At 39.6% G+C, this 14,975-nt stretch overlaps 1 pseudogene; it reads left to right on the top strand.

The window, feature by feature from the left end:
• Positions 1 to 3,938: 3,938 nt before the first annotated feature.
• Positions 3,939 to 14,975, top strand: part of LOC103290342 (40S ribosomal protein SA-like) — a 31,255-nt pseudogene continuing 20,218 nt past the window's right edge.

Below are 14,975 nucleotides of genomic sequence, written 5' to 3'. Positions count from 1 at the left end.
TATCACATTACAGTTGTTGCAGATATCTGGAAATGCCCTTTATACTTTCTCACTATTTTAACATTAGAGTAATTACTCGACCTGCAACTAGGGTTTTTAATCTAGTTAATGCAGAAACACATATATCAGCAAATCACAAATTTTTCTTTTGATATTTTTATAATTGTATTTCAATTTAATTGTTGTCTTTTGTAATCCTGCATATTTTCTTCTGTACATGGTGGGGCAAAAGTAGGTCTACAGATGTGAGCACAGGAAACACAGAGTTTATTTCTGTATTATTTTTTATTAGTGACTGTATGATTTTCCATAGGGACAATTGTAAACCTACTTTTGCCCTACTCTCTATATTAAAAACATTAGTCTAAGTGGTCCATAGACTTCACCAAATAGTCAAAGGGGTCAGTGACATAAAAAAGGTAAGAATCCCTGTTGATAGTGATCAGACTGGGTAATTTCTTTATTCACACTTCCAACAGAAAAAGGAGAGAAAATGGGAAGTTAAAGTTGAGGGTTTTAAGCACTCATCTGTATTGTGCCTCTGAGTTATCAAGGCTTTACATTTTTTATTATTGATAATTGAGATTTATCCATGAACTATCTTGGCAAATTTTTCTGCCTATTGCTTACTAAACTTTTCCTCTAATCTCTTGTGACCTTGGGATATTCACATCCCAGCCTTACATATCTTCATTTGCTGGATAGAGATAATCGGACCTAGTTTGTTGGTGTTTTCTGTTCATGTGTGAAGGTTATGTTTCTGGTTCATTGTAAGATCTTAAGAATACTGAATAAATTTGATCAAATAAGAATATTATTTACAGGCAATTACTAGTAGAAAACTCTAAAGCATAATAAAAATTTACAAATGCCATGAATTACTATTATGGATGGTATGTCATAGAATGCTGGTTAGTCGACAAATTCTTAAAAGAAAATTCTTGTCATGCCCTGGCCAGTGTCGTTCAATGGTTAGAGAGCTGGCCCATGCACTGATGGCTTGCAGGTTCGATCTGATCTATGACCCTGATTAGGGGTCACGAGGGAGGCAGCTGATCGATGTGTCTCTTTCACATTGATGTTTCTCTCTCCCTCTCCCCTTCCCTCCCTCCTTTCCACTCTCTGAAAAAAATCAATGGAAAAAAATATCCTCAGATGAGGATTAACCAAAGAAAGAAAGATAAATTTTTTTTTTGTCTATGAACTGAAAAATGTAATATCATTGTTGGTTAAGGCATGAAGCCTAAATAATATCAGAAGTGGTACCCTGTGGCCATGGGAATATGGTGCTCAGAAATGTTATAGTTCTCCATATTCTGGGTTATGATGTACTGATGTCAATTTCCTATTAAACATAGCTCTCACATGGTGAATAGCATTGTGCATTTCCACAGTTAGAGTGGATGGTGGAGTGAAGGAGGCTTTAGCATCATTTGGTGCATCCATGCTGGTGCTCCTGTGACCATACTTCCTTCTCAATTGTTGAAGGAATTGCTGTCATTTACCCTCACAGAGCTGAAAACATGTTACACTGGTAGAGTGAAAGAACATGCTGGTCCATCAGTTATGGGGTGCCCTTTGTGTCCCCACCTGTTACTGGTGGAAATGGAGCTCTTGGGGTGCCACAAGGAAAATAATTTTTGGGGTCCCCGTGGGAGAATAAAGTATTATGGAAAACTTGATTGATAAAGTAGCAATAAAGGCTTTCCCCTCCAAGGTTCCCTCTCCCTCCATTTCACCATGAAGAAGTCCAGCCTTGTCTTCAGCAGAGCTAGAATTAAGGCAACTGCCTGGAGTCTCCACTCTACATTAAAGCACAGTCCAGTCTGGCATCTGGCTAGCTTAGCTTGTGTTCCCAGCAGCAGTCCATGGGCCATGTGGAGGGAGGACTGGCGAGTGCAGGTCACAGAGTAAGCAAGAAACAGGAGCGCAAGGGCCATCAAACAAAAGAGTAAGCAAGAGCAAGCTAGAGAGTGAGAATTCTTTGGGGATTTTAAGCTAGAAGCTTAACCAATTATGCCTTCAGGATTTCACAGGCTTGCAGTGGCTCCACCCCTCTAGCCCATTACCTTTTTCCAGGTTAGACTATCAGGCAAGCACTTTCCCTACGTCACCCCGACTTCCCTGCCCATGTGTCCATCTTCCTCTTTGTGGGACCTCTTCCCCCAGTGATCTGCAGAGAATGGATCGGTGGTTCCCTGGGGAGTGTGAAGTTGCTGCTTCCTGGTGAAGCTGCCCAGATGAGCATGCTTAATAATGTTTGGTCTCCCCTTTGCTCTGTTTCTATTATTAATATTAACGAGCTAGTTATGACAGTAACACATCCATCATCTTTGTTCTTGCAGACATTATATTTTCAATATAGCTGAGAGACCAAGTATTTCAATAAATAACAAATGCAAACTTTTCTAGCACCTAATAGTGTGTGCTGTGACCGAAGTACATCGAAGAAATTGAGTTTGAATTTCAAATAGATGGTGGTAATGCAACACCTCTCTTGTCACTTAAATCAACATTGCAGCCAATATATTTTAAACTTTAGGTTCATGGTGATTAACCCTACATCCCCCATGTGCAAGGCATTTTATACTTTTTTAAAATTAGTTATTGTTAATGTCCCTTGGTGGCACTGCTGTCCCCATTTTGAGCTGCACAGAGATCTATGACTATTTGACACAGATCTCCACGCCTATCTCTCTCACTGTGCAAGGTTAACCGACTAGGGGAGTAGTGTTTTAGAACAAAAAGGCTTTGAAGCAGACAAACATTTACTTCTCTTCAGGAGGCTTCATACCCAGCATTCTTATTTCTCCTAGCACCTACTGTGGCATTAATGTTGCCTCCCAACTTCATGTTAGTGATATCTGCCAAACAACAGGATGTGTGAGTAGGTTGTGAACTGTGTCAATAAGCTCCCGAGTCCCATAGTTGCTTAATCAAAAGCGTCTGATCAATGTCAATCTTTGGTGACATCATTATAGCCTTTGCAATTATAAGCTACTCTTTAAAACAGAAAAAGAAAAAAATAATTCTGCAATAAACAATGAATTATTTCATTGACCTGATGAGATAATAAGAGGCAAATTCTTTCATCTTAAAACTAAGGCATTGAGCCCTAGCTGGTTTGGCTCAGTGGATAGAGCATTGGCCTGCAGACTGGAGGGCAAGTGCCTGGGTTGCAGGCTCCATCGTCAGTGGCATGCAGGAGGCAGCCAATCAATGATTCTCTCTCACCATTGATGTGTCTGTCTTTCTCTCTTCCTCTTCTGAAATAAAATTTTTAAAAAACCCAAGGCATTGAGAATAGGGTAACTAGGACAACTTTGGCATTTAGAGAGGTTCAGAGCAAGAATACTCAAAATTATGATATTTTAGTTTAAAGGAATTGGGTTATTACTCTCTTACTAATTCAATGCCATTGAATATTTGAAAAGATAAAAAATACCCTTGACATTCATTGAACATTAAGGAATAAACAAATTTCCAGGAAAGAAATAAGCGACAGGAGCATCTGGGAGACATTAACATAGTAACCCCACCAATTCTTACTCCCCCCGCCCCCCCTCTACCGTGAAGTCACTGTTTCACATAGCTTGGAGTTTGTGAACCATGCCAATATATATTTATTTTAATCATGGTTCATTTTAAAGTACTTTATTGGTTTGGGGAGATGAGAATAAGAGGAGGAGGCACACTCTTATTGTTTGATTTAGAAGGTTTTCACTGTAACTTTGTTACAGGTGAGCACCATGCCCTTCACTTCATGGACTCTGTTGGCTGTCAGTCAGGACATGAGTGAAGATCTTCCTTTAGAGAGTAACCACTTTCTGACATTAACTGTGTCTTGATGGAGAGCCCAGCATGTGAGTTATACGTTTTGGCCTGTGAGCTGTGAAAGATGACTCAGAAAATACAGCCTTGGAGAACTGACTGAGGAAATGCCGCTGGCAGCAGTAAGTCCTGAACAGACTCAGCTCACGTCTATTTTTGGCTCCTCTTCAGATGTCCAGACTGGCACAAGCCAGACACCAACCTCATTTCTTACTGCTCCTATTGCAATGGGCTTGACATCTCTTTTCTTCATGAGAATGTGTGGGGCCAGTTAGATGAGAGCAGAGATAGAAAAGGGAAAGGAGTTGTTTTAGGAAATCTCTACAGTAGTGTCCAGAAAGAGGTACAAATGAAATAAAATGGAACAGGAAGGTAGTAGAGAAAGGGGATTAGGGGACAAAAAAAGCATTTGGCACAATTTGAAAATACTTCTTAAGAACTTCAGTACTAAATACTTTATGAATATTGAATAAGAGAAGCAAAGTTAAAAAAAATCCATATGATACAATAGAAGCTGTAAAGAAAGGGGAAAGAACATGAAATATCTTAAACTAAGCTTTATACTAGTTGTATGCCAACACTGAATACTTATTTTGCTCCTATATCATTTATCCAAAGTCTCCTAGGGATGGGAGATAAAAGTACATGCCAAAAAATGGATTTAAAAAAGATCAATAAGGAAGACACAAAGAGATGAGAAAGAATGAAGTAATGGGACTTAAAAAGTATTCTTGGCAAGGACCTTATTTTTTTTCATAAGAACTTAAAATTTTTTTTCTAGGCAATGAAGTTATTGATAAAATTGAAAATGCCATTTTAAAGGCTATGTTACCGAGGTAATGATTGTGGGATTTATATATTTAGATGATAGGCTATTAGAGCTCTAAAGGACACTAAAGATCCTTTGGTCTACCGTTCATTTTAGTAATGGGACCAGAAGCTTGGAGTGATTTTCCCAAGGTCAACTAACAGCCACCCAGGAACTGAAATTCTGGTTCTTAGTCTAGGACTGAAGACCACAGTAATTTCTTTCCCTTCTTATACTAAAGTGATGAGGAAAATAAAGGTTATATGGTTTATTGACTTGCTTGAGGCCAATTAACACATTAGAAGCAAACATGTGCCTAGACCCAGTCTCTTGATTTCTCATCCAGAGCATGAGTTTACCTGCTGTGACACCATCATTGTTTCAAAGGTTGGGTTCTCTGAGATAACCTGGAGATGAGTGGGCAGGAAGCTTATTAGGGGATTGTCTTGGAAACAACAACTATGGAATGGAAGGGAAGAAAACAGAATTGGGCACTGGGGAAAATTGAACTGTGACACGTCTAATGAATGTCATAGGTGACCCAGGGAGAGTCTGAAGCTGAGATGGCCCTTGGGGATTGTCATGATTTGAGACAAAGGGATCCATGACCTTGAGCAAGGACACTCTCTTCAGCCAAGGACCTTCACAAAAAGGGCTGAAAGCTAAGGACTGGCATCTGGCAGCCGTTCCAAGAGCTGGTAGAATAAGATCTTCATTACATCTTGGCAGCATGTAAGTGAACTGCTTGTACCTCTTGGATTCGCTTCTTCATATAAATACTATAGGAATCAATCTCCCAGAATTCCAGTGGCTTTCTTTTCCTGGAGGAATGGTATAAGAATAAGGTTGGTATGCTAAACGGGCACCCCTGCTGATGCAGCTAGTTTAAGATCTCAAGTGATATTTACCATCTGCTTCCTCTACTACCCACGCTTAAATTTCCCTCACACTCTCTGGTCTTGGTGGCTTTCCTAGCGACATGACCCTGACCATCCCGAGCTTGTGCTCACCATGCCCTATTCCAGCCATAGTTATACTTGTGCATTTACCATTAAGCTTAGGCAAGTGGATCACATGGGTGCCAAACACATTTCTTCCTGTCCCCATTGTATATAAGCCCTACTTCCTCTCAATGATCAGGGTTTATTAACACTGCCAAGATGATGACTTCTTTTATTATAAGATTGTCACCTGGCCTGAGGAGCCTGAAATGATCAGGTGCCAGCCAAAACTATAGTACAATTAGAACATTTCTGTTTGTTCCTTGGTGAAAACACTTCCCCCTTGGGAAATAGGACCTCAAGTTATGTAGTTCCCAGAGTTGTAGGAATGGGAAACAAATTATCCAAGTGGGTCACTGGGAGTGGTGATAAATGGGGCCACTCTTGCTTGCATATCTCTTCATGCACCCAGGTGTTCAACCCACTGGCACCATATAAAGATCATTGCTTTAGAATATACTATGCATTTTGGAGGATAAAGTTCAATATTAACAGTATTACTTCAGCTATACCTTCAGAAGGCTACTCCATTGGGCCAGCAGCTTTTGTTTGGTGTGGTAGGTGACCAATGAACTTACGGTCAGGTATCAGGTACCCATTCCTTCATCTTGTTTCTTTAAAGTGGACCCCTTTGTCTGAATCTATATTATATAGGATGATACTGGTAAATCAAACAGGGTAAGTCTTAAGTAGTGTTACTAACTGACCTACTGTGGGCAGTAAAGCCAAATCCTAACCCAGAATATGTGTCTGTCCCTGTCAAAATGCATTAAAGCTTCTTCCAAGTTGAAAGATTCAATGTATTCAACTGGTCACCAACTGGCTCTTTGTTCTCTTACAGGGATGGTGCCATTCTGGGGAATTAATCTTGTTTTTTTGTTTCTAGCAGATCGAGCATTCAATCAGATCAGTAGCTTGGTCAGCCTTGTTAAGTGGAAGCCATGCTGTTGAGCCCATGCATAGCTTCTATCCTTCATTCCTATGTCCATTGTGCTATCACTGGAGAGTTTGATGACAGACACTGGAGGATGTCAATTGATTAAGTTATATTGTTTACTGAGTATTTAGTACCTCTTCCATGATGGACACTTCCTCATTGGTGTTAACATTTGGTACAAAGATCTTCATTCTTCATGCCCATTCCCATAGGTCTACCCAAATCCCTCTACCCCAGACCTTCTTTTCCTGCCCTTGCAGTTTTTGTTCTTCTTAACCACTGACATCCTAGTTAAGCCATGACATCCTAGTTAACCCCTGCTTATGAGTCCATGCACATTATAAGCTCAGGACATTTCCCTTTCTACACAAAGAACATGACCACATACACTGTCTGAAGCTTTGCCTATTGGGAGGATCTCTTCTTGCCCTGATGTTAAGAGCCACCTCTAAGTCAGACTGTACTATAGACTCCAATCATTTTCAGTTTTCACCCACATACCAAGCCAACCTATTTGCATACCAAACTTGAATATTTTTATCTTCTCTAAATTAGCCAAATGATTCCTCTTTATGGTGATAGGTATGAGTCACCAGTCAAGTGCTACAGCAACAATAGTATGTGACTTCAGGATCTAAGCCATCTGCTCATGTAGCTTTCTTGTGTCTCCTGGTCCTATTAATGTTTGACCTTATGTGTACCACGTTCACTTCATGATGTGTTGGTCTTGGACCTACCTGACCTGATGACACTGTGGTCTGATACTACTTAGCTCCTAATAAGCAGTTAAGGCCTCATGGTGATTTGTTGTACACAGCGAGGCACTGCATTTCTACCTGGATTCACCAGTATCATGCCACGACCTACTTTTCAGAAGATGTATAAATATCTATTGTAGATGGCATGGCCTTACTCCAAAACCTAGACATCTGTGTTGTGATTCTTCCATTTGGACTTGCTATAAACACCACATGGCACCTTTTCCTACACACAGATATCTCTAATGCTATGCCATACTGGTGGGTTATATTACTCAAGTGACAGGGATACTTGCACCACAGTGTGGATTACTATATATTCTTTTTTTGCTTTGGTCTTTACTAGAAGATAGAAGCTTTTTATGCCTCCTGGCTTATGATTTGTTGCTATATTATCACCAGCTATGGAATATGCTGCCTCCAGAATATGGGAGCACTTACCCAATGAGGTACTTCCTTCCTTGGGGCAAAAAGTGCAAACTGCAATAATCGGTCTTTTCTTTGGAGGAGATGTCCTCAAATGCCCAAGCTCAATAGACTTCTAAACATTTTACTGATGTGACAGAATCTGAATCTTCATAGGGTTTATCTCCTAACTGGGAGGGGTGTATTTTACCTCTGTTTACAATGTACTTGCTACTTCTTTTTCACCTTGTCCAATTTGCATTATATCTTAGATATAGTGGACCAATGAGATTTTCTGAATTATTTTCAATAAATTCAAATGAATCAAGATCTCTTAAAAACTGTATTATGACAGAGAAGACGAGTTAACATACTCTTGGGCAATATTGCAGATGCATACTTTTACCCAACCCAAGTAAATGTGAGCTCTTTATGGCCTTTTCTATTATGATTAGAAAATAATTTCTTTTGGTCACATACCATGTGCCTGAGGTCATAGTAACATGGACTAGGAGAAATGTCACATTTGGCAGCAGCTGCAGTTGGGCTATTACTACTTAGTTGAGATTTCAGTAGCCCATTGTTATCCCTCAGAATTCATCTTGTTTTTAAGGTGGGTGACTAATAAATTATATGGAGATATGATGGGAGTTCATCACCTTTGTATTCTTTAGGTCTTTAATGGAAGCCATTAAATTTATGGCCATTTCCCTGGAATGTGATAGCTTATTAGAGAGTGCTCTGGAAAAAGATACCTATAGAAGGAAAGAAGTAAGAATGAGACAAAAAAAAAAATTGGGGCTGGGATGCAATCTCAATGAGTGCCACTGCTGATCCATGAGGAGCTTTTGGTGTGGACTGGCCTTGCAGGGTTGTCCTTAGTTGAGGCAAGGAGACTTGGCTTTTATACTCCTGTGTTGAGAAATCACTGAATGCAGGATGTCCAGGGAAGGAGCATAACCTTGGACAAGGCAGCTCTCTTCAACCAAGGCACTTCTCAAAAGAGGGCCGATAGCTGAGGACTACCTGCTGGTAGCACTTCTAGCAGCTGGGAGAATAGGTCCTTCATTCTTGAATGTGAACTGGGGCAGCATATCATGAATCATCTACCAAACGAAATATGGGAATCCTTCTATAATGTGGTATGACCCTGAAAAGTATAATAATATCCTTTATAATAAAAGGGTAATATGCAAATAAACTGAACTGCAGAACAACCGAACAACCAATCAAAGCATAATATGCTAATGATATGCTAAGTCTGTTCAACCGCTCGCTATGATGTGTACTGACCACCAGGGGGCAGACAGTCAACTGGTTGACCAGTCACTATGATCAGTGCACTGCCATCAGGGGTAGATGCTCTGACCAGTAGGTTAGCTTGCTGCTGGGATCCAGCTGATGGGGACTGAGCAAGATGGGCCGGACAAGCCCTGGAGCCCTCCCACAGTCCCTTCCAGCCCAATCGTGCACCGTTGGGGTCCCTCAGGCTGGCCTGCGCCCTCTTGCAATCCAGGACCCCTTGGGGGATGTCGGAGAGCCGGTTTCAGCCAGTTCCACAGGCCACTCCCCTTGGGAGGGCACCAGATGCAGGGCTTATGGCTAGTGAGCGCTGCTGTAGCAGCGCGAGCCTCTCCCAATCGATGGGGACTGATTGGGCGCAAGCCCACGGCAGGCACAGTGGGGCCAGGATGAGCGGGAGTGACAGGTAGGAGCTGCAGGCAGCATTGGACTGCAGGTTTCAGCCAGATCCCTGCAGGACACCCAGAGGGACCCCACCCGTGCACGAATTCATGCACTGGGCCTCTAGTATTTTATATATTTTTGAAAAGAAAGGTAGAGGCTTTAGGGATTTATAGCATATTTGAAATGAAGGATAACAAAAGAAGTTGGAGTGGGGGAGAAAAAAGAAAGGTGGACAGTATACCTGAGCATGTACTGGAATATACTCCAACTATTCCATAATGTGAAGTGCCACTTGTTTTTCAGTAAAATGAAAGCCAGCCCGGGGCAACAAGTTTATGCTAGCCCGAGCCGCATTTAGGCAATTTACGGGAAGTAGTTTATTCCAGACTCATTTATCAGTCTACAAATACCATTCTCTTCTGAGTTCTGAGTCTGTTCAGTATGCTCATGATTAGTGGTACTCTTCAGTAGAGTATGGCAGTAAGCTTGGGGTGGTGAATACACAATAAAATATACAGATGATGTGTTTTAGAACTCTATGCCTGAAACCTGTATCATTTATTAACCAATGTCACCCCAATAAATTCAATAAAATTTAAAATTAAAAAAGAATATGAATTTGGTTTGTTGTTAGACTTAATTTCTGTTATTTAAAATATGAAAGGATGAATTTAATTAGGAATTTAAAAAGTGATAACTTATTTGAGAGGCCTTCTCTGACTTCCCCATTTAAGCAGCGTTGTTCTCATTATTCCTTGTCTCATTACCCTTTTTCTTTTTGTATTCATCACTATCTGATATATAATATTTTTGGGAGGAATGACTGAATCTTCCACCTCCTTTTGAAATGTCAGTTTCATGGAAGCAGAGAATTTATCCACTTTGTTTATTGCAATGTCACTAACATCTAGAAAAGTACTTTATACATGTTGGATGCTCAGTAAATGTTGGCTAAAAGATAAACCAATGAATATGAGTCATACTCTATTTGGTTAATAGACTTCTCTGCTTTTGGGACACATATTGTTAAAGTTAAGGTCATAAATTCGATTAAGAATTAATGATTGCTTTTGAAGAATTCAGACTAAAATTGCTGTAACTTTTCATCTATGAGAGTTTCTGGAGTTGCAGTCAGAAGAATTAACTATGGTTAATACCTCATTAAACACTTTAATGTCAGTAACCAGAGATATTAATATTTCATCAATTGTTCTGATTTTGTGGCTCTTAACAGCTACTGTAGCATTGATGATGATGATGATGGTGAAGCAGGTAATATTCACTGAACATGATTTTTGCTAGTCATAGTGTTAAGAGTTTGGCATTCATCAACTTATGTGAGGTTCACTACAACCATATGAGGAATAGTTGATCATTTTGCTAATGTGAAAGCTGAGGTGTAGAGAAGTAAATGTCCTGACCGGTGGTGGAACCAGCTTTTGAGCTGGGATGGGACTTCCACCAAAGTCTGTGATCTTACCTACTATGATATTCTGAGGCAGTAGTGAGGCAAGAGAAGGGAGAAGGAGGAGATATAATTTGAAGGAAAATACATCCCATACTTCCCTTTCAAAATAAGGGGGTAGGGAGGGAATATTTGAAGGTATTTAAGAAACACCATGTGCAAATAGGTAACCATTAGGCACAAAGAAAAATGGCAATTTCAGAACACTATTTGGAGGTTGGATATCCAGAATTTTGGGTAGAATCAGAGAGGAGCTTCTATTTCAATTGAGATTGGGAAGTGGACAAAGGATACATCAGAAAGAAGGGACAACAATGCTCACATATTGTCAGAAGTAAGGTCTGTAAATAATGTGTCCAATCATTGTAGTGAAAAAGCCTAGTGGTTAATCAAACTTCACTCTCTAAGTAGGATATTGCATTAAGTTGGAAAATTAATAAGACATATGTATCTAAAAAGAAACAATTTATTTCAAGAATTTTGTTAAACTGAAAGTGGTGGAACAATAGTGGTACTTTATTCCAACAACTCACATTCCTCATTCCTATATACTCTTTACCCACATTCCCTAATTGTTTACACTTTCCACATTTGTTTTATCTCTTACATATACATATACATATACATATACATATACATATACATAGTCATTATTATTGTTATAGCTAAAGAACTAAATAATTTGAGAGTAAATATCAGGCTTAATAATGCTACCACAAAATATTTCAACATGTATTTCCTAAAACAAGGAGATTACTTTACCTACCCACAATATAATGATCAAATTAATAAAAGTTAACATTGATGAAATTTTACCATCTAATATATGATCCATATTTAAATTTCACCAAATATCCCACTGGAGAAATGAGTTATTTATAACATCCCCCGCCCCCCCCCATTCTGGTATCCAATTCCAGTATCGCATGTTGCATTTAATTGTCATACTGTTTTACCTTCTTTAATTTAGGTTTCCTTAGTCATTTTTGCTTTTATAACATTAACATTTTTTGTTAAGTTTTTGTTGACATACAATATTATATTAGTTTCAGATGTGCAAGGTAGTGATTCAACATTTATTAGCTTATGAAGTAACCACCATGATAAGTCCAGTAACCATCTGTCACTGTACAGCTATAATGAGATTTTGACTATATTCCCTGTGGTATACGTTATATCCGTGTGACTTATTTATTTTATAATTGGAAGTTTGTACCTATAGACGAATGGATATATATAATGGAATATTACTCAGCCATAAAAAAGAATAAAATCTTGCCATTTGCAAAAACATGAATAGACCTAGAGGGTATTATGCTAAGTAAAATAAATCAGACAAAGACAAATACCATATGATTTTACTTATTTGTGAAATCTAAACAAGACAAAACAGCAAACAAATAAACAAAAAACCAAACAGAAACAGACTCATGGAATCAGAGAACCAACTGATAGTTGCCAGAGGGGAGGAGAGTGAGGGGAGGGGTGAAAACATTAACATTTTTAAAGTAGGGAGGCCAGTTGTTCTGTAGAATGAGTCTTAGTTTGGGTTTGTCTGTTTTCTCATATAGATACTCGTGTTGTGCATTTTTGACATAAACTTTATTATGCGATGCTGTGCCCTTCTGTGTGTATCACCTTAGGGCTGTCAACTTGTACCAATATTGGTGAAGTTGACTTTAATCACTTGATTAAGGTGTTATCTGTCAAGATTAACATTGTAAACATACCACGTTCCCTCTGAAACTAAATAAACTGTGGAGAAAAACAGTGTTTAAATATCCCAACACATTTTTACACAGTGATTTTGGTATCCATTAATAATTCAATTATTACTATATATATTAAAAATTTTCTAACTCCTCTTTTATTCCTTCTGGATTTATTAGTTGGCATTTTCCCCATCACTTTTTTTTTTTTTTTTTAGCAACTTTCTACTTTCTGGCACAATCAAGTATTCCAGACTCATCTTGTGCTTTATGTCTTCTAACTCTGGAATCAGCCATTTCTCCCAGTAGTCCTAGTTATTTTATTGGGTAATGGTATTTTGAAACGAAGATTTGGGTGCTAGGTGAGCTCATTGCTACTGAGGTTCATTGCACATCCATACAGTTTAATGTTGCTATAATGGGACATTGGTTATGAACACTAACCAAGTGAACGTTAAGGGTACAACATTTGGGATTAACTACCAGTTACAAAGAGTTAAAATCTAGTTGAAATGATGACCATAAAAATTCTTATTAGTTTAACAAGCAATCTATAATAATAAAAGCGTAATATGCTAATTAGACCAGACGTCTTTCCAGAAGAAGCTGGGGTTGCGAGGGAAGCCTGGGTCCTGGGTGCCTGCTGGCAGCTGGAGGGAAGCCCTGGTCGAGGGAAGCCAGTGCCAGCTGGCCACTGGGGGAAGGAAGGCCTACTCTTGCAAGAATTTCATGCATCGGCCTTCTAGTTATAATGATAAAAGACTGCATAAGTCACCTGGAGAGAAACAACCAAGTCTCATTTCCCAACTAAAGATCAGATTCTATAATATTAAATTTATGAGATTGTGTTCTTTATCCTGTTGCATTGGTAAGAATACTATAACTCTGGGATAGCATCAAAGGTAGCATTTCCATGACACTAACGATATGTAAGGAAATAAAGAAAACATAGGTTGTTAATGTTCTAGAACAGGTTTTAGTGTAAGTATAATAATACATTTGAAAGCATTGCATTCCTCTACATTTTTCTCTATTGATTAAGGTGTTTGAGGTTCTAAAGAACCAGCTGGCTAAATTTGTATATTCCAAATTGTTTAAAGAGACTTAAGTTTATAATAAAAATGAACATATTTTAAAAAATTAACTTACAAAAATTATTGTAAATGCTTTAATAAATTGAACATTCAAGAAATATAACTAGTAGGGGAGGGTGGGTGTAAGAGAGAGAGATCAACCAAAGGACTTGTATGCATGCATATAAGCCTAACCAATGGACACAGACAACAGGGGGGTGAGGGCATGAGTGCGGGGGATGGGGGAAGTAATGGGAGAATAAGGACACATATGTAACACCTTAATCAATAAAGAAATTTAAAAAAAGAAATGTATAGGTGAGGCCACGCGCCCCTGGGTCCGGGTGAAGCTGGATCCCGGGTCCGGGTGAGGCCGTGTGACCCTGGATCCGGGTGAGGCTGGGTCCCGGGTCCAGGTGAGGCCACACGCCCCTGGGTCCAGGTGAAGCTGGAACCCGGGTCCGGGTGAGGCCGTGTGGCCCTGGATCCGGGTGACGCTGGGTCCTGGGTCCGGGTGAGGCCACGCACCCCTGAATCCGGGTGAAGCTGTGCCCCTGGGTCCGGGCGAGACCAAACCAGAGGGAGTCGGATCTGCATTACCATCATTTGTCCACCATCCAGAGCTGAAAAGTCAGTGCTGACATGTACACATAAGGAACTGGTGGACATTGAAATTAGGTCTCAAAAGAACTGTTGGTCCAGAAAGAAACTCACTACAGACTGATTCATTTGCCTGTCAGCATAACTATTATTGCTTGTCTCACATTCAGTTCTTATAAGTATATTTCTAGTGACACATGATCTCGCTCATCTAGGGGAAATGATGAACAACATACACTGATGAACAAGAACAGACCCAGAAACAAGGAGGCATCGATCGGACTATCGGGCCTCAGAGGGAGGGTAGGGGAGTGTGGGGCTACGGGGGAGAGATCAACCAAGGGACTTGTGTGCATGCATACGAGCCTAACCAATGGTTGGGGACAACAGGGGGGTGGGGGCATCCGTGGGGAGGGGTGTGGGATGGGAATGGGGGGATGAGGACAAATATGTGACACCTTAATCAATAAAGAAATTATATAAAAAAAAAAGAAATGTAACTAGGAGTGAGTGTTATACATGCACAGAAGCCCCTTGATACAAAAAAAAAAAATGTTGAGAAATGAATCAGTGTACCCTGAACTGTAGCAGAGCATTGCAGTATCTACCACTATTGATATTTTTGTTTTCCCTTATAAGGTTGGATACAATGTCAGAATACACACAGATCATAGATTATCAACCCTGAGAAGGACCTTAAAT

The sequence above is a fragment of the Eptesicus fuscus genome, chromosome 8 (genome assembly GCF_027574615.1).
Source record: "Eptesicus fuscus isolate TK198812 chromosome 8, DD_ASM_mEF_20220401, whole genome shotgun sequence".
In the NCBI taxonomy this organism is placed as follows: Eukaryota; Metazoa; Chordata; class Mammalia; order Chiroptera; family Vespertilionidae; genus Eptesicus; species Eptesicus fuscus.
This window is presented reverse-complemented; position numbering and strand designations above follow the sequence as displayed.